Source organism: Chiloscyllium punctatum, chromosome 37, assembly GCF_047496795.1.
Source record: "Chiloscyllium punctatum isolate Juve2018m chromosome 37, sChiPun1.3, whole genome shotgun sequence".
Classification (NCBI taxonomy): domain Eukaryota; kingdom Metazoa; phylum Chordata; class Chondrichthyes; order Orectolobiformes; family Hemiscylliidae; genus Chiloscyllium; species Chiloscyllium punctatum.
Genome location: NC_092775.1, coordinates 54,131,673 through 54,152,320, shown reverse-complemented (window position 1 = coordinate 54,152,320; position 20,648 = coordinate 54,131,673).

Below are 20,648 nucleotides of genomic sequence, written 5' to 3'. Positions count from 1 at the left end.
CCTAACATCAGTCCTATATCTACCCCCCCTTAATTTAAAGCTATGCCCCCTTGTAATAGCTGACTCCATACATGGAAAAAGGTTCTCACTGTCAACCCTATCTAACCCCCTAATCATCTTGTACACCTCTATCAAGTCACCCCTAAACCTTCTTTTCTCCAATGAAAACAACCCCAAGTGCCTCAGCCTTTCCTCATAGGATCTTCCTACCATACCAGGCAACATCCTGGTAAACTTCCTCTGCACCCGTTCCAGTGCCTCCACATCCTTCCTATAGTATGGCGACCAAAACTGCACACAATATTCCAGATGCGGCCGCACCAGAGTCTTATACAACTGCAGCATGACCTCAGGACTCCGGAACTCAATTCCTCTACCAATAAAAGCCAGTACGCCATATGCCTTCTTCACTGCACTATTTACCTGGGTGGCAACTTTCAGAGATCTGTGTACATGGACACCAAGATCCCTCTGCTCTTCCACACTACCAAGTAGTCTACCATTAGCCCAGTAATCCATCTTTTTATTACTCTTACCAAAGTGAATCACCTCACACTTAGCTACATTGAACTCCATTTGCCACCTTTCTGCCCAGCTCTGCAGCTTCTCTATATCCCGCTGTAACCTGCCATATCCTTCCTCACTGTCTACAACTCCTCCGACTTTCGTATCATCCGCAAACTTGCTCACCCAACCTTCTAACCCTTCCTCCAGGTCATTTATAAAAATGACAAACAGCAATGGTCCCAAAACAGATCCTTGCGGAACACCGCTAGTGACGGCACTCCAAGATGAACCTTTGCCATCAACTACTACCCTCTGTCTTCTTCCAGCCAGCCAATTCCTAATCCAAACCTCCAACTCACCCTCAATGCCATATCTCTGTATTTTCTGCAGTAGCCTACCATGGGGGACCTTATCAAACGCCTTACTAAAATCCATATATACCACATCTACTGCTTTCCCCTCATCTACCTCCTTAGTCACCTTCTCAAAGAATTCAATAAGGTTTGTGAGGCACGACCTGCCCTTCACAAAACCATGCTGACTATCCTTGATCACATCATTCTTATCCAGATGTGCATAAATCCTATCCCTTACAATTCTCTCTAAGACTTTGCCCACAACAGAAGTGAGACTCACTGGCCTATAGTTACTAGGATTATTCCTACTCCCCTTCTTGAACAAGGGAACCACGTTTGCTAGCCTCCAGTCCTCTGGCACTACTCCTGTAGACAAAGAGGACACAAAAATCAAGGCCAATGGCTCTGCAATCTCCTCCCTTGCTTCCCAGAGAATCCTAGGATAAATGCCATCAGGCCCAGGGGACTTATCTATTTTCACCCTTGCCAGAATTTCCAACACCTCTTCTCTACATATCTCAAAGCCATCCATTCTACTTATTCGTGCCTCAGTATTCATATCGACAACAATGTCCTATTCCTGAGTGAATACTGACGAAAAGTATTCATTCAGTGCCTCCCCAATCTCTTCAGCCTCCACACGCAACTTCCCATTCCTATCCTTGATTGGACCTATTCCTTCCCTAGTCATTCTTTTATTCCTAACATACCTATAGAAAGCCTTAGGGTTTTCCCTAATCCTACCAACTAAGGACCTTTCATGTCCCCTCCTTGCTGCTCTTAGCTCTCTCTTCAGGTCCTTCCGGGCTACCTTAACTCTCAATCGCCCCTATTGAACCTTCACGCCTCATCTTTACAAAGGCCACCCTCTTCCATTTAACAAGGGATTCCAATTCCTTATTAAACCACGGCTCCCTCACACGACCCTTTCCTCCCTGCCTGATAGGTACATACTTATCAAGCACACTCAATAGTTGCTCCTTGAACAAGTTCCACATATCAATTACGCTCTTGCCTTGGAATCTACTTTTCCAATCCACACATCCTAAGTCATGCCTCAACGCATCATAATTTCCCTGCCCCCAGCTATAACTCTTGCCCTGTAGTACACACTTATCCCTCTCCATCACTAGAGTAAAAATCACCGAATTGTGGTCACTGTCCCCAAAGTGCTCACCTACCTCTAGTTCTAATACCTGGCCTAGTTCGTTACCCAGAACCAAATCCAGTATGGCCTCACCTCTTGTTGGCTTATCTACATATTGTGTCAGGAAACTCTCCTGCACACATTGCACAAACACTGACCTATCTAACGAACTTGAGCTATAGCTTTCCTAATCAATATCAGGAAAGTTAAAGTCCCCATAACAACCACCCTATTACTGTCACTCTTCTCCTGAATCATCTTCGCAATCCTTTCTTCAATGATTATAGGACTATTAGGAGGCCTGTAAAAGACTCCTAACAGGGTGACCTCACCTCTCCTATTCCTAACCTCAACCCAAACTACTTCAGATGGCAAATCTTCGTCCATTTTCCTTTCCACCGCTGTAATACTATCTTTGACAAGCAAAGCCACACCTCCCCCTCTTTTACCCCCACCTCTGACCCTACTAAAACATTTAAACCCTGGAACCTGCAACAGCCAATCCTGTCCCTGATCTAGCCACGTCTCCGTAATAGCCACAACATCGAAGTCCCAGGTACCAACCCACGCTGAGAGTTCACCTACCTTATTTCGTATACTTCTGGCATTAAAGTATACACACTTCAAGCCACTCTTCTGTTTACAGGCACCCTCCTTTAAGATTGATGCCATATTCCTAACCTCCCTACACTCCAGGTCCTGTACCCTAAAGCTACAGTCTGGGTTCCCATGCCCCTGCAGAGTTAGTTTAAACCCCCCACAAGAGCACTAGCAAACCTCCCCCCAAGGATACTGGTGCCCCTCAGGTTCAGGTGCAGACCATCCTGTTTATAGAGGTCCCACTTTCCCCAGAAAGAACCCCAGTTATCCAAGTACCGAAATCCCTCCCTCCTGCACCATCCCTGTAGCCACGCATTTAACTGTTCTCTCTCCCTATTCCTCGACTCTCTATCACGTGGCACGGGTAACAAACCAGAGACAACAACTCTGTTCGTTCTAACTCTGAGCTTCCAACCTAGCTCCCTAAAAGCCTGCCTAACATCCTCAGCACTCCTCCTACCTATGTCATTGGTGCCAATATGGACCACGACTTCAGGCTGCTCCCCCTCCCCCTTAAGGACCCGGAAAACACGATCAGAGACATCACGTACCCTTGCACCTGGGAGGCAACATACCAAACGTGAGTCTCTCTCGTTCCCACAAAACCGCCTATCTGTGCCCCGAACTATCGAGTCCCCAATTATTATTGCTCTGCTCTTCACCACCCTTCCCTTCTGAGTAGCGGGGACAGGCTCCGTGCCAGAGGCCTGAGCCCCATTACTTACCCCTGGTAAGTCGTCCCCCCCACAAGTATCCAAAACAGTATACTTGTTCTTGAGGGGAACGACCATAGGGGGTCCCTGCACTGGCTGCTTCCTCCCAGTCCCCCTCACTGTCACCCATCTATCTGCCATCTTTGGAGTTACTACTTCCCTATAGCTCCGATCTATGACCCCCTCTGCCTCCCGAATGATCCGAAGTTCATCCAACTCCAGCTCCAGTTCCCTAACACGGTCTTGGCGGAGCTGGAGATGGGTGCACTTCCTGCAAGTGTAATCAGCAGGGACGTCCATGGCATCCCTCACCTTTGGTCCCTTTTAAATTTTTCCCCTCTCACCCTAAAGTTCTGGATTCCCCCACCCCAGGTAAAAGACCTTGTTTACTTACCCTATCCATGCCCCTCATGATTTTATGGTGGAGGCAGTATCATTGACTATGGTCAAAGCTGAGGTAGATTTTTCATCCACAAGATGATGAAGAGAATGGGAACGAGAAGTAAAGGCCACAGGCAGATCAGTCATGATCTAGTTGAATGCTGTGATGGCAAGATGGTCTACACATGCTCCTATTACTAGTGTTCTTATGGTTATGTTTTTCACAGAAATGTAAATGTCCACATGCTTCAGTCACATAATCACAAGTGTCCCTCATTACAATACGGTCAAGTTGACTCCATCCAATCACTTCATTAATTTAATATCTCAATCCAATCACCCACATTCTCCTTATCAATTTTAAAGGTAATTCAGCCTTGGATGGTAAAAACACTGAGGCAAGGCATGTCCTCAGTACGTCAGCAGAGATGTGGTTTCTGGAAAACAGTTGCTGGATTAATGCTCAAGGAAGAAAAAAACCAGGAACATCTAAGTGGTTTGTGAAGGAGTTCAGTATTGCAGAGTGAATGCAGGATACATCATATCACATTCATGGGCGAAAGGATGGAAATATTGCAGTCACAGGTAACACAAAGTATTCAATAGCAGTACTCACTGTGTCAATACCACTTACACACTCCTTAGTCTCCCTGTCCCACCCACACACTCACACTGTCCCACCCTCACACACTCCCTGTCCCACCTTCACACTCTCTCTGCCCAACCCTCACACACACCCTGTCCCACCCTCACACACTCCCTGTCCCACCCTCACATTCTCCCTGTGCACCCTCACACTCTCTCTGTCCCACACTCACACTGTCTCTGTCCCACACTCACACTCTCTCCCTGTCCCACCCTCACACTCTCCCTGTCCCACCCTCACACTCTCTCCCTGTCCCACCCTCACACTCTCTCCCTATCCCACCCTCACACTCTCTCCCTGTCCCACCCTCACACTCTCCCTGTACCACCCTCACATTCTCCCTGCCCCACATTCATACTCTCCCTGTCCCACCCTCACAATATCTCTGTCCCACACTCACACTCTCTCCCACCCTCACACTGTCCCTGTCCCACCCTCACACTCTCCCTGTCCCACCCTCACACTCTCCCTGTCCCACCCTCACAATGTCCCTGTCCCACACTCACACTCTCTCTGTCCCACCCTCACACTCTCCCTGTCCCACCCTCACACTCTCTATGTCCCACCCTCACACTCTCCCTGTCCCACACTCACACTCTCTCCCTGTCCCACCCTCACACTGTCCCTGTCCCACCCTCACACTGTCCCTGTCCCACACTCACACTCTCTCTGTCCCACCCTCACACTCTCTCTGTCCCACCCTCATACTCTCTCCCTGTCCCACCCTCGCACTCTCCCTGTCCCACCCTCACACTCTCTCTGTCCCACCCTCATACTCTCTCCCTGTCCCACCCTCGCACTCTCCCTGTCCCACACTCACACTCTCCCTGTCCCACTGCTATACTGTACGATCAGAGCTTGAAAGCAGATTATACATTGCAATATGTGGTTGTATCATTGAGCCCCTCTGTACACTCATGCACCGAGCCAGCACATCCCTGAACCCAATGGACCATTTAGCATGGCCAATCTACCTAATCTACACATCACTCGAATGTGGGAGGAAACCCACACAGACACGGGAGAATGTGCAAACTCCGTACAGACAGTTATCCGAGGCTGGAATTGAACCCAGGTCCCTGGCGCCGTGAGGCGGCAATGCTAACCACTGAGCCACCGTGCCATCCATTCGGTCCCGTTTCCCTTCCTCACTCTCTCTGTCTCTCACTCAGTGCTGCTTCTTTAACCCTGTTGAACTCCAGGGGCCCTCCAGCCTGGATGGAGTGTCAACTGTAATTCTGGCCCTGTCCTGTACTGGTTGCAGCTGGTGTTGGCACAGAGTGTTCCAGCCCTGATTCTGAGCAGCCCTGTAACCAAACAGATCAGAGACGTTTTCAGTCAGAGGTGTGTAACCCTGTCCTAACAGTGCTGTGACTGCACGTATATCCTCTTATTGTAGTTGTTCAACATGACAGCTCCCCACCACCTTCTGCACGGCATCCTGGATGGGCAATAAATGCTGGGCCCAGCCAGCAACACCCACAACTCTCAAACAAATAACACGAAGCTTTAGGGTTTAGCGTGAAAATAATCTGTCAATTGTGCTTCAATGGACGGCAATCTTGCCTCTGAACTAAACCGTTGTTGAATCAGGTCCCACACCAGAGACCCGAGCACAGCCAAAGATAGTTAAAGATAGATGAATTGGGTGGACTGATTGGCAGATGAAAGATACAGTGAAAATGGGAGGTCGTCCACTTTAGCAGAAGGAATATGAAGCAGAATAGTATTTAAGTGGAGAGTCTGCATGGCATGCTGTAGAGCAGAGGGATCTGGATATACAGATACAGCAAGTAACTCTGAAAGTGAATGGAATGTTCACCTTTAGTGCATGAGGAATGGCGAATCAAAGAGAAATGTTACTACATTGGTGCAGAGCAATGATGAGGCCACGCCTGGAATATTATGTCACAGTTCTGATCTCTCTACTTAAGAAGGGATAGCCTTACATTGGAAGCAGATCGGAGAGGAATCACTCCCTTGATTCCTGACAGGGTGGTCAGGTTAGCTCATTGACTTTTGAGGTGATCATATCGAAATATTATGGTTCTGACGGGAACTTGATAATCTCGATAAAGGAGTGTGTTGGAGGTTGGGGGGATTCTTAAATTAGGAGGCACAGTTTAAAAACTAGAGGTCTGCATCATTTAAAACAGTGATGAGGGGAATTTCAGTTCTCAGACAGTCATGAGTGTTTGGAATCCTCTTCTTCAGACTGGCCTGGGGCTTTGAATGTATTTCAGGGACACAGAGACAAATTTGTGATCTATAAGGGAGTCAAGGATTATTGGGGTAAGGGCAGACATATGGAGTTAAATCCACAGTCAGATCAGTCAGGATCTTACAAGGCCTTCTATTGTTGACTTGCTATCTTGTTCTTAATTCTGAGTTTACAAGAGTAATAACATTAGAGTTTGGCTCTGCTGGTTAACTTCTAAAACACAATAACAAAATTAATAAAACATTTATAGAACACATAACACATTCCTTACATGTCGAGCTCTCTGACTCAATTTCCAGGCAAGTCGCCTCATGGAGATTTCCCACTCCATTCCTGATTGGACTAGCAGATCACACACCTCCTCCCTCAATGTCCATCCTGAACAGGACCGACTACTATAACAAGTGAGAAAGAAGAGCTGATATGGGGATGTCACAACTCTGCCCTCATCAGCTGACCATCCCCTGCCACATTTCTGTTAAATTCTGAGTGGTGTTTCTCATTTCACTCAATGCACCAAGCCAACAGCCAACAGATATTTAAGGCAAAAGTAGCAGAAGGTGCTGGGATTTGATCCCCTGATCTGTGGCTGAGCTCTGCTGCAGCTCACTGTCCTGGGACTTGAGTTCACAAACTGTGATCAGATAAAGTGGTGATATATCTATCGGCATCTTTCAGCTTTCTCTCTCTATGACTCTTTCTGTCTCTGCACACATTCTTTCTGCCCTTTCTCTACATCTCTCTCACTGTCTCTCACTGTGACTCTGTCACCTTCAGGCTATATGCCTGATAGGTATTGTAAATTATTATTATAATTGTGTGTGGTGCACAGAGATGGAATTTCAGAATTGTTCTAATGCAGAAGGCCATTTCACCCTACACTCGTTCTGAGTATTTTGACTTCTCCTGCCTTTTCCCCTGAATCACGCATGTTGTTTCTATTTAGTAATCATCCAGTACTCTCTTGAATATTTCTATTGAACCTGCCTTCACCTCATTTCCAGGCAGTATGCTCCTTACTCCAATAACTCACCACGTGAAAAACATTTTTGTCACCTCACATTTGCTTTTTTTTGCAAAAAACCTTCAATCTGGTTCTTGATTCTTTTACAAAAGGAACCATCGCCCTACCTAATCTGTTCAGGCTCCTCATGTTTCAAAACCTTCTATCAAATCTTTCCTCAGCCTTCTCCTCTCCAAGAGGAATAGTCCCAAATTCCCCAATCTTTCCTTGTAGCTGAAACGTTTCATCACTGAAACCATTCTTATAAACCTGTTCTGCAGGCTCTCCAACACATTCACATTATCCTATAATGTGGTGCACAGAACTATACAAAATACTCTAACTAATGTCTTGTACAGGTTCAATATAACCTCCTTGCAATTGTACTCTGTGCCCCTATTAATAATGCTGTGTCCACTGTATAGAGACATACAGTCATACAGCATGGAAGCTAACCATGTTCCCAAACTAAACTAGTCCCACTTGTCTGTAATTGATCCATGCAGTTCTGGCAGCATCCAACGAGCAGCGAAATCAACGTTTCGGGCAAAAGCCCTTCATCAGAAATAAAGGCAGTGAGCCTGAAGCATGGAGAGATAAGCTAGCCCTCCTCTAGCTTATCTCTCCATGCTTCAGGCTCACTGACTTTATTCCTGATGAAGGGCTTTTGCCCGAAACGTTGATTTCGCTGCTCGTTGGATGCTGCCTGAACTGCTGTGCTCTTCCAGCACCACTAATCCAGTATTTGGTTTTCAGCATCTGCAGTCATTGTTTTTACCTTGTAATTGATCCATACCTCCCAAACCTTTCCAATTCAGGAACATATCCCAATATCTTTTAAAATGTTGCGACCACCAAATCTACCATTTTCACTGGCAGTTCATTTCTCACACAAAACACTCTCTCTGTAAAAAAAGTCACCCATTGAGCCCATTTTAAATCTTTTTCCTCTCACCTTAAAAATCTGTCCCCTAGTTTTGAACTCCTTCACTCTAGGGAAAAGACTCTTGTCATTCACCTTATCTATTCCCCTCATGATTTTATAAATCTCAATAAGATCAACCCTGAACCTCCTATGCTCAAGAGAAAAAAGTCCAAGTTTTTCCAACCTATTTTTATATCTCAAACCCTCCATTCCCAGTAACATCCTGGTAAGTCTTTTCTGAACCCTCTCCAGTTTAATAATATCCTTCCTATAACAGGGAGACCAGAACTGCCTCTCCTCACCAACATTCTGTACAACCTCGACGTGACATCTCAACTCCTATATTCAAAGATTTGAGCAATGAAGGCAAGCATGCTAAATGCCTTTTTAACCACCCTGTCTACATGTGATGAAAATGTGTTGCTGGAAAAGCGCAGCAGGTCAGGCAGCATCCAAGGAGCAGGAGAATCGACCTGCTCATGCCCGAAACGTCGATTCTCCTGCTCCTTTGATGCTGCCTGACCTGCTGCGCTTTTCCAGCAACACATTTTCAGCTCTGATCTCCAGCATCTGCAGTCCTCACTTTTTCCTGTCTACATGTGATGCAAACTTCAAAGAATTATATACCTGTATCTCTAGTTCTCTCTGTTCTGCAACACGACCCAGGGTCCTACCATTAATTGTACAAGTCCTGTCTTGTTTGTTTTACGAAAATGCAATTCCTCACATTTATCCAAATTAAAATCCATCTACCACTCCTCAGCCCTTTCACCCAATTGATCAAGATCTTTGTAATCCCTGATAACCTTCTTCACTGTCCACTGTACAACCAATTTTGGCGTCATCTGCAAACTTACTAATCATGCCTCCTATTCTCATCTGAATTATTTAAATAAATGACAAACAAAAGTGGTTCCCACACCAATTCCCATGGAACGCTGCTGGTCACAGTCTCCAATCCAAAAAGCAATCTTCTATCACCACCTTCTCTCGCCTGCCGCTAAGCCAATTTTGTATCCAATTGGCAAACTCACCCTGAATCCTATGTGATCTTAGTTTTCCAAAAGTCTACCACGTGCAGACTTATCAAAAGCTTTACTAAAATCCAAGTGAACAATATCTACCACTCTGCCCTCATCAATACTTCATTAAAAAACTCAGTCAGGTTTGTGAGACACAATTGTTCTTGCACCAAACCATGCTGACTAGCCCAAGTCCATCCTTGCCCCTCTCCAAATGCATGTAAATCCTATCTTTCAGAATCACCTCAAGCAACATACCCACCACCAATGTCAGACTCACAAGGCTATGGTTTCCAGGCTTCTCCTTACAGCCTTTCTTAAACAAAGGCACACTAGCCACCCTTCAGTCCTCTGGTACTTCATCTGTAGATGATACAAAAATGTTTGTGAGGGTCCAGCAATTGCCTCCCTAATTTCCCACAATGTCCTGGGATACAGCAGATCAGGTACAGGAGATTTATCTATTTCATGTTTTCTAAGACCTCCAGCAGTTCTTCTTCATCATGTGAACTGCTTTCAAAACATCAATATTCATTTCTCTGAGTTCTCTAGCCCCCATTTCTTTCTCAACAGTAAAAACTGATGCGAAATATTCATTTAATATCTCTCCTATCTCCTGAAGTTCAACATAAAGATGACTTCATTAATCTTTAAGGGGTCCTGCTCTCTCTCGAATTGCTCTCTTGCTCTTAATTTATTTGTAGAATCTTTTTGGATTGTCGGTAATCTAACCTGCCAAGGCTATCTCATATCTCCTTTTGCCTACCTGATTTCACTGTTAAGAATGCCCATTTGTCTATATTCAATAAATGATTCTTTTTAATTCCTGACTAGAACCTCAATATCCATATTCAACTAGGGGTGCCAAAGTGGCTCAGTGGTTAGCACAGCACCAGGGACCTAGGTTTGATTCCTGCCTCAGGTGACTGTCTGTGTGGAGTTTGCACATTCTCCCCGTGTCTGCGTGGGTTTCCTCTGGATGCTCCAGTTTTCTCCCACAATCCAAAGATGTGCAGGTTAACTGAATTGGCCATGCTAAATTGCCCGTAGTGTTAGATGCATTAGTCAGGGGTAAATATAGGGTTTCTCTTCTGCTTCCATGCTGCAGGGAATCAAATCTATTGTTCCCTAATCTTACCAATCTAACAGGAACATAATGCCTCTGAGCTCTTGTTATCACCCTTTTGAATTCCTCTCACTTGTCAGTCATCCCTTGTGAACAGTTTACTCCAATCAATTTTTGAAAGTTCTTGTTTCATACCCTTAAAATTTGTCTTACACCAATTAAGCACTTTAACTTACATGGAAGACTCATCCTTTTTCATAACTATTTTAAAACTAATAGAATTATGATCACTAATCCCAAAGTGTTCCCCTACTAACACTTCAGACATTTGCCCTGCCTTACTTCTCAAGAGACAGTCTAGTTTTGCTCCTTCTCTAGTAGGAATATTTACATATTGATGAAGAACATTTTCTTGAAAACATTTAACAAATTCTTCACCATCTAAGTCTTTAACACTATGGCTGTCCCATTAACTATTTGGAAAATTAAAATTCTCTCCTATTACAGTCTTATTCTTACATATATTTGAAATCTCACTACATATTTGCTTCTCAATTTCCCTCTGAGTATTGGGGAGTCTATAGTGCAACCTCATCAAGGTGATCATCTCTTTCTTATTTCCAATTTCAACTCATACATTTTCACGAAATGATCCCTCAAAAATATCATCTGTAATTACAGTAGTAGTGTTTTCCTTGATCAAAAGTACCACGCTGCCTTCTCTCTTGCCTTACTTTGTATCATTCCTATAACATCTAAAACCCGGAACATTAAGCTGCCAATCTTGTCCTTCCCTCATACTCTGTCCATCTATCCCGCCATCTTCAGTAACAATTTGAATTTTATTGCATCTTCTGTAGCTTTTAAGTTGAAATATTTGTCATGTACATTTACAAATTTTAGAAATAAAGAATAGTTTTGAATAAAAGAAAATCTCTTTCTGAGTCTATCCGTTCCCCTCCATCGCACTACAATTAGCCCCTTTCTGTCTTTCTATATGTTATATCCAAATGTTACAGCAGTCAGTCACTCACCAGGCAATATCACTATGGTCCCCAAATTCAGGGTTATCTTTAAAAACCAGACCAAGAACATGTTGTGAATTCTTGAAGTGAAAAAGCTCAAGCCTGCAGAACTTCCAGCAAAAGGAACCAGATTCATATCACAGTGTGCAGCCAAGCAGAGTGAGAGTCTCCCTGGGGAAAATAATTAATGTTTAACAGTGAAGCTGTCTGTAGTATTAACTTGCCAGAACTGCTTTCTCACTAAATCCACATGAAGCTGACAACACAGAGAGCATCTGCAGGATGTTCTTTTTCAGAATGATAGTCTTTTTAAAGATTTCTGACTGGGGTGTTAAAGTGGGACTGGGGAACTGAACTCCTGTCCATGAATGTGCTGGAAGCAGGCACAAAATTCAAACTGAGGGAAGGGGCAGAGGCATCTGCTGCTTGTCACTTCTATAACCAGTCAGAGCACATCCCTCTCCCCACTCAAAACAGGATAATACCTTTGGATTTTGCAACTGCAGTGAATGTAAATACCAGCATTTGTTTGTCCTGGTATGCAAAGATTATACAGAACTGCTTTAGTACTTGTGAATGTAGATAAAGATATTTTTATGAATAGAGTATATTTTTACAATAATAGAAGCCTATAGAGTTTGCATGCAGGTTTGCACCATTTCAGAATTTAATTAGATGCCTCCCTGTGCATCAGCCCTCTCTGTTCAGCTGATTGCATTCATAGGAATGAAATCAGCCAGGTGGACCTCAGAGACATTCTGAGGAGGATCACTCAACCTAAAATATTAATTCTGATTTCTCTCCACAGATGCTGCAACACCTGTTGAGCTTTTCCAGCAATTTCTGTTTTAGTTTCTTATAGAATATGAGTTCTCTGATTGGGAATGTTAATCTGGTCCAACCGGGGATCCCTGGCCGACAGGTATAAGCAGGGGTGTTAGGGGTTCTGTTCACTCGAGGAGCTGGTTCTGAGCCATCTGGGTCAGTGTGTCATGTACTGTGCACATGTAAATAAGGGGTGACTTGCTAAAGGGATAGCAGTCTTTACATAGAATATATAACAGTACAGCAAAGTACAGGCCCTTCGGCCCTCAATGTTGTGCCAACCTTTTATCTTACTCTAAGATCAAACTAACCTACATAACCTTCATTTAACTATCATCCATGTACCTATCCAAGAGTTGCCAAAATGTCTCTAATGTATCTGACTCTATCACTACAGCTGGCAGCGCATTCCAAGTACCCCCCCCCCCCCCCCACTCTCTATGTAATGAACCTACCTCTGACATCTCCCTTAAACTGTCCTCCAATCACCTTAAAATTATGACCCCTCATGATAGCCATTTCTGCCCTGGGGAAAAGTCTCTGTCTATCCACTCTATCAATGCCTCTCATCACCTTGTACACTTCTATTAAGTCACCTCTCATCCTTCTTCACTCCAATGAGAAAAGCCTGAGCTCCTTCAACCTTTCTTCATAAGACATGTCCTCCAGTCCAGGCAGCATCCTGGTAAATGTCCTCTGCACCCTCTCTAATGCATCCATCCTTCCTATAATGAGGGGACCAGAACTGAAGATCTGCAGCATGACCCCTTGCAGTTCTTAAACTCAATCAACCGCTAATGAAAGACAACACACCATACACCTTCTTAACAACCCTATCAACGTAGGTGGCAATTTTGAGGGTGGACATGGACTCCACGATCTCTCTGTTCCTCCACACTGCCAAGAATCCTGCCTTTAACCCTGTAATCTGCATTCAAATTTCACTTTCCAAAATGAATCACTTCACACTTTTCCAGGTTGAACTCCATCTGCCACTTCTCAGCCCAGCTCTGCATCCTGTCAATGTCCCGTTGCTACCTACAACAGCCCTCCACACTATCCACAACTCCACAACAATTGTTATGTCATTGGTAAACTTGCTAACCCATCCTTGCACTTCCTCCTCCAAGTCATTTTTAAAAATTACAAAGAGCAGCAGTCCCAGAACCGATCCCTGCGGAACACCACTGGTCATCGAGGTCCAGGCTGAATCCTCTCCATCTACCACCACCCTCTGTCATCTATGCACTAACCAATCCTGTATCCGAACAGCCAAATTTCTCTGTATCCCATGCTTCCTAACTTTCTAAATGAATCTACCATGGAAAACCTTATCAAACGCCTTGCTAAAATCCACATACATCGCATCCACTGCTCTACCTTCATCAATGCGTTTTCAATAAGGCTTTTAAGGCATGACTTAGCCCCTCACAAAGCCATGCTGACTATCTCTAATCAAATTATCCTTTTCCAATAATCATAAATCCGGTCGCTCAGAACCCTCTCCAACAATTTGTCCACCACCAACATAGTACTGACTGGTCTATGATTCACAGGGTTATCCCTATTCCCTTTCTTAAACAAGGGAATAACATTTGCCACCCTCCAATCATCTGATAGTACTTAAGATGGACAATGAGGATGCAAGGATAAGCACCAAAGGCACAACAGTCTCATCCCTTACTCCCGGTAGTAATTCTTGGGTATATCTCCTCTGGTCCATGGGAATCTATGTAGTTTCATGTTTTTCAAAATTTCCAACACATTCTCCCTGTTAACATCAACCCATTGGAGCATATCAGCCTGTTTCACGCTGTCATCACAAACGACAAGGTTCTTCTCACTAGTGAATACTGAAGCAAAGCATTTATTAAGGACCTCCCCAACCTCTTCTGACTCCAGGCACAAGTGCCCTCCACTATCCCTGATCAGCCCTATCCTCACTCTGGCCATCCTCTTGATCCTCACATCAGTGTAGAATGCCTGGGGTTTTCCGTAATCCTACCCAGCAAGGCTTTTTCATGCCCCTTCTAGCTCTCCTAAGTCCATTCGTCAGTTCCTTCTTGGCTACCTTGTAACCCTCTAGAGCCCTGTCTGACCCTTGCCTCCTCAACCTTAAGTAAGCTTCCTTCTTCCTCTTGATTAGATGTTCCACATCCCTTGTCATCCAAGGTTCCATCACCCTACCATTCCTTCCTTGCCTCAGTGGGACAAACCTACCCAGCACTCGCAGCAAGTGCTCCCTAAACAACCTCCATATTTCTGTCATGCACTTCCCTGAGAATATTTGTTCCCAATTTACGCTCCACAGTTCCTGCCTAATAGTATTGTAATTCTCCCTTGCCCAGTTAAATACTTTCCCATACCGTCTGCTCCAGCCCTCTCCATGGCCATAGTAAAGGTCAGAGAGTTGTGATCACTATTACTGAAATGCTCTCCCACTGAGAGATCTGACACCTGACCTGGTTTGCTTCAAAGCATCAAATCCAAAATGGCCTTCCCTCTAGTTGGCCTATCCACACTTTGAGTCAGGAATCCTTCCTGGATACACCTGACAAAATCTGCTACATCCAAACTATTTGCATTAAGGAGGTGCCAATCAATTATAGGGAAGTTGAAGCCACCCTTGACAACAACCCTGTTATGTCTGCACTTTTCTGAAACCTAACTCCCAATCTGCTCCTCCGTGTCTCTGTTTCTATCAGTGGATCTGTAGCAAACTCCCAATAAAGTGACTGCTACTTTCCTGTTTCTGACTTCCACCCATACTGACGCTGTAGATAAACCCTCCTTGATGACCTCCCTTTCTGCAGCTGTTATACCTGATTAGCAATGCCACTTCTCCACCTCTTTTACCTCCCTCCCTATTCCTTTTGAAACATCTAAACCCCAGAACTTCCAATGACCGTTCCTGGCCCTGTGATATCCAAGTCTCCATAAATGGCCACAGCATCATAGCTCCAAGTACTGATCCATGCTCTAAGTTCATCACCCTTATTCCTGACACTTCTCACGTTAAAATAGATACATTTCAATCCTTTACGGAGTTATTTCACTGACCACCGGCAGCTGTATATTCAGCCCATCTAGGCCTTACCTTTGAAATTCCATCTGGAATTTTCAAACCCTGGCCTATATTTCAAAAAGGAGGAGACCAGAATACTATTTACTGGATGAGTCATTGCTTTTTTTTTGAAGCAATCTTCAGTTAACAATGAGGTTCTTCATTAATTGAACACTTAACATTTATCTCCATCACTTTTAAGAAAGAACATAAGCTCAAGCCACTTCACAGAAACACAACGTAGTTACAAAGTCAAAGATGAAGGCCTGCTCAAATGCCCCGTGAGAAAAAGTATGTTTTTAAAGAGTCCTCAGAGGAAGTGAGGGTGATGAGAGTAAAGTTGTTAACTCTCCAGAACTGTCCTGTACTCTTCAGGAATGAAATATGAATTATTGTTGTAAGCAACTCAGGAAGACTCATTAAAATAGTGCTTTTAAAATAAAATTCTTTGAACATTTTTCTTTGCAGGTTATCAAGGTATTTGAGATGAGACAAAGGGTTTTTTGACTTTGCAAGTTGGATCCAGAATTGACTTAGTGATAGGAGGCAAAGGGTGGTGGTAGCAGGTTTTTTGTGTGACTTGCGATTGGTGTGCAGTAACCTACCACATGGATCAGTGCTTAGTTTCTGATTTGTACTGAATATAAATGATGTAGATGAGAACGTGGAGGGATGATGAATGGTTTGCATGTGACACTAGGATTGGCTGGCCAGTTGACAGTGAGGTCTGAGGTTACAGGAGGATATAAACTGATTGGTCAGATGGAATTTAACCCTGATAAGTGTGAGATGATGCAGTTTGGAAGAAGTAATAAGACAGAAGAGTACTAAAGAAATGACAAAACATTAGGAAGCTCAGAGGAACAATGCAACAGCCTCAGCAGACCTCCAGAATTATTCCGACCCTTCTGACAGACCGGCATTATCTTCTCCGAACATTCAATCAGTCAGTGAAACCAGAGAGAGAGCAATACATCAGAACCAGTTCACTCCCTGTCTTGGCGTTTTTTTCACTCCCTGTGGCTGGTGAGCCTGCAGCGATCCTCCCCTGGTTAACCAATTCAACATCCAACCAGCTGTCAGTCCCTGAGCATAGCAACAACTCGGTGTCAAGTTGGCTGAAGTATTCTGAGAGCAGTAATTAACCTGTATTATCTTTCCAGGCCAGTTCCCAATTGTAAACACCTGTCTTTGTGCTCCCATTTTTAAAAAAAAACAGCTTCTGTTCAAAGTTAAATTCTCAACTTCAACATCAACATTAAAGGACACCATCACAACTTATAGTTAATCGGTCCTTAGGAAGAGATTTCAATGAAGTAAAGGCATTAGTGGCAGTTATAGGAAGGGGGGAAAGTCTCAGATGCAGTCACATAGATGGGTTAACTCCAGGAATGGTGAGAGAGGTCGGCACCTAGGGCAGGAGTCTTTTGTGGATATACCCATTTCAAACAGGTACGCTGTTTTGGAAAATGTAGGGGGTGATGGATTCTCAGGGGAACGTAGCACGAACAGCTAAGTTTCTGGTATTGAGACTGGCTCTAATGCAACGAGGGGTACGTCGGTTTCCAAGAGATCAATTGTGTTAGGGGATTCTGTAGTCACAGGTACAGACAGACGTTTCTGTGGCCAGCAGAGAAAAAGCAGAATGGTGTGTTGTTCCCCCTGTGCCAGGATCAAGGATGTCTCAGAGAGGGTGCAGAATGTTCTCACAGGGGAGAGGGGCCAGCAGGAGGTCATTGTCCACATTGGAACCAACAACATAGGAAGGGAAAAGGTTGAGCCTCTGAAGGGAGATTACAGAGAGTTAGGCAGAAATTTATAAAGGAGGTCCTCAAGGGTAGTAATATCTGGATTACTCCCACTGCTACGAGCTAGTGAGGGCAGGAATAGGAGGATAGAGCAGATGAATGCATGGCTGAGGAGCTGGTGAATGGAGAAGGATTCATTTAGGGTGTAGGTTTGCTCACTGAGCTGTAGGTTTGATATCCAGACGTTTCATTACTTGGCTAGGTAATATCATCAGTGGCGACCTCCAAGTGAAGCAAAGCTGTTGTCTCCTGCTTTCTATTTATATCTTTCTTCTGGATGGGGTTCCTGGGGTTTGTGGTGATGTCATTTCCTGTTCGTTTTCTGAGGGGTTGATAGATGGCATCTAGATCTATGTGCTTGTTTATGGCGTTGTGGTTGGAGTGCCAGGCCTCTAGGAATTCTCTGGCATGTTTTTGCTTAGCCTGTCCCAGGATAGATGTGTTGTCCCAGTCGAAATGGTGGTTTTTCTCATCCATGTGTAGGGCTATGAGGGAGAGGGGTAGTGTCTTTTTGTGGCTAGCTGGTGTTCATGTATCCTGGTGGCTAACTTTCTTCCTGTTTGTCCTATGTAGTGTTTGTGGCAGTCCTTGCCTGGAATTTTATAGATGACGTTGGTTTTGCCCATGGATTGTACTGGGTCTTTTAAGTCTGTTAGTTTTTGTTTGAGAGTGCTGGTGGGTTTGTATGCTACTAGGATTCCGAGGGGTCTCAGTAGTCTGGCTGTCATTTCTGAAACTTCTTTGATATATGGTAAGGTGGTTAGGGTTTCTGGCTGTGTGTTGTCTGCTTGTCATGGTTTGTTCTTGAGGAATCTGCGCACTGTATTTTTTGAGTATGCGTTCTTCTTGAATACGTCGTATAGGTGGTTCTCTGTTTTTCGAAGTTTGTCTGTGCTGCAGTGTTTGGTGGCTCGGTGGAATAGTGTTCTGATACAGCTTTGTTTGTGTTTGTTGGGATGGTTGCTGGTGTAGTTGAGTATTTGGTCAGTGTTTGTCGGTTTTCTGTATACGCAGGTTTGTAATTCTCCCTTGTCCTTTCTTTCTACTGTGATGTCCAGGAATGCGAGTTTGTTGTCGGTTTCTTCCTCCTTGGTGAACTTTATGCCTGTGAGGGTGTTGTTGATGATGTTAAATGTCTCTTCTATCTTGTTTCGTTTTGTGATGACAAAGGTGTCATCTACGTAGCGAACCCAGATTTTTGGTTTGATGGTTGGTAGGGCTGTTTGTTCTAGCCTTTGCATTACTGCTTCTGCTATGAATCCTGATAGCAGAGATCCTATGGGTGTGCCGTTGGTTTGTTTGTAGACTATGTTGTTGAAAGTGAAGTGGGTGGTGAGGCACAGGTCCACTAGCTTCATGATGTTTTCGTTGGTAATGTGATTGGTGGTGGTTGGTGTGTGTGTGATGGTCTGTTGTAAAAGTGTGGAGAGTGTTTCCTTTGCCAGGTCGATGTTGGTGGAGGTGAACAGTGCTGTTACGTCGAATGAGATCACTGCTTCGTCTTCCTCTATTTTGGTATATTTGATGATTTTTAGGAATTCCTGGGTGGAGTGGATGGAGTGCTGTGATTCTTCTACTAGGCACTTCACTCTTGCGTGTAGTTCTTTGGCCAGTCTGTAAGTTGGTGTTCCGGGTCGTGAGACTATAGGTCTGCGGGGGTCTCCTGGTTTATGGATTTTTGGTAGTCCGGAGAATCGTGGGGTGTTGGTCCCATCGGGTTTCATTTTCTGGAATTCCGTCTTGTTTAATTGTCCGGAATTGTGAAACTTTCTTAGGAGATATGTAATACAAACCTTCACAAACCTTGCGAGAAGGATTCATATTTTTGGATCATTGGAATCTCTTTGGGGTAGAAGTGACCTGTACAAGAAGGACAGATTGCACCTAAATTGGAAGGGGACTAATATACGGATGGGGGGGAGGGGGATATTGGTGGGACCCAGGGAAATAGTGAGGAAAGAGATCGATCTGACACGAGTACAGTTGAAAACAGTCAGGGCAGGCAGGGACAAGGTAGGACTAATAAATTAAACTGCACTTATTTCAATGCAAGGGGCCTAACAGGGAAGGCAGATGAACTCAGGGCATGGTTAGGAACATGGGACTGGGATATCGTAGCAATTACAGAAACATGACTCAGGGATGGGCAGGACTGGCAGCTTAATGTTCCAGGAACAAATGCTACAGGAAGGATAGAAAGGGAGGCAAGAGGGGAAGGGGAGTGGTGTTTTTGATAAGGGATAGCCTTACAGCTGTGCTGAAGGAGGATATTCCCGGAAATACATCCAGGGACGTTATTTGGGTGGAACTGAGAAATAAAAAAGAATGATCACATTATTGGGATTGTATTATAGACCCCCTAATAGTCAGAGGGAAATTGAGAAACAAACTTGTAAGGAGATCTCAGCTATCTGTAAGAATAATAGGGTAGACATGGTAGGGGATTTTAACTTTCCAAACATCGACTGGGACTGCCATAGTGTTAAAGGTTTAGATGGAGAGGAATTTCTTAAGTGTGTACAAGACAATTTTCTGATTCGTTATGTGGATATACCTATTAGAGAAGGTGCAAACCTTGACCTACTCTTGGGAAATAAGGCAGGGCAGGTGGCTGAGGTGTCAGTGGGGGAGCACTTTGGGACCAGCGACCATAATTCTATTCGTTTTAAAATAGCGATGGAAAAGGATAGACCAGATCTAAAAGTTGAAGTTCTAAATTGGAGAAAGGCCAATTTTGACAGTATTAGGCAAGAACTTTCAAAAACTGATTGGAAGCAGATGTTCACAGGTAAAGGGACAGCTGGAAAATGGGAAGTCTTCAGAAATGAGATAACAAGAATCCAGAGAAAGTATATTCCTGTCAGAGTGAAAGGGAAGGCTGGTAGGTATAGGGAATGCTGGATGACTAAAGAAATTGAGGGTTTGGTTAAGAAAAAGGTGGTATAGATAGGATAGATTGAGTGAATCCTTAGAAGAGTATAAAGAAAGTAGGAGTATACTTAAGAGGGAAATCAGGAGGGCAAAATGGGGACATGAGATAGCTTTTGCAAATAGGATTAAGGAGAATTCCAAAGGGTTTTTACAAATATATTAAGGACAAAAGGGTAACTAGGGAGAGAATAGGGCCCCTCAAAGATCAGCAAGGCGGCCTTTGCGTGGAGCCACAGAAAATGGGGGAGGTACTAAATGAATATTTTGCATCAAAATTTACTGTGGAAAAGGATATGGAAGATATAGATTGTAGGGAAATAGATGGTGACATCTTGCAAAATGTCCATATTATAAAGGAGGGAGTGCTGGATGTCTTGAAATGCATAAAAGTGGATAAATTTCCAGAAC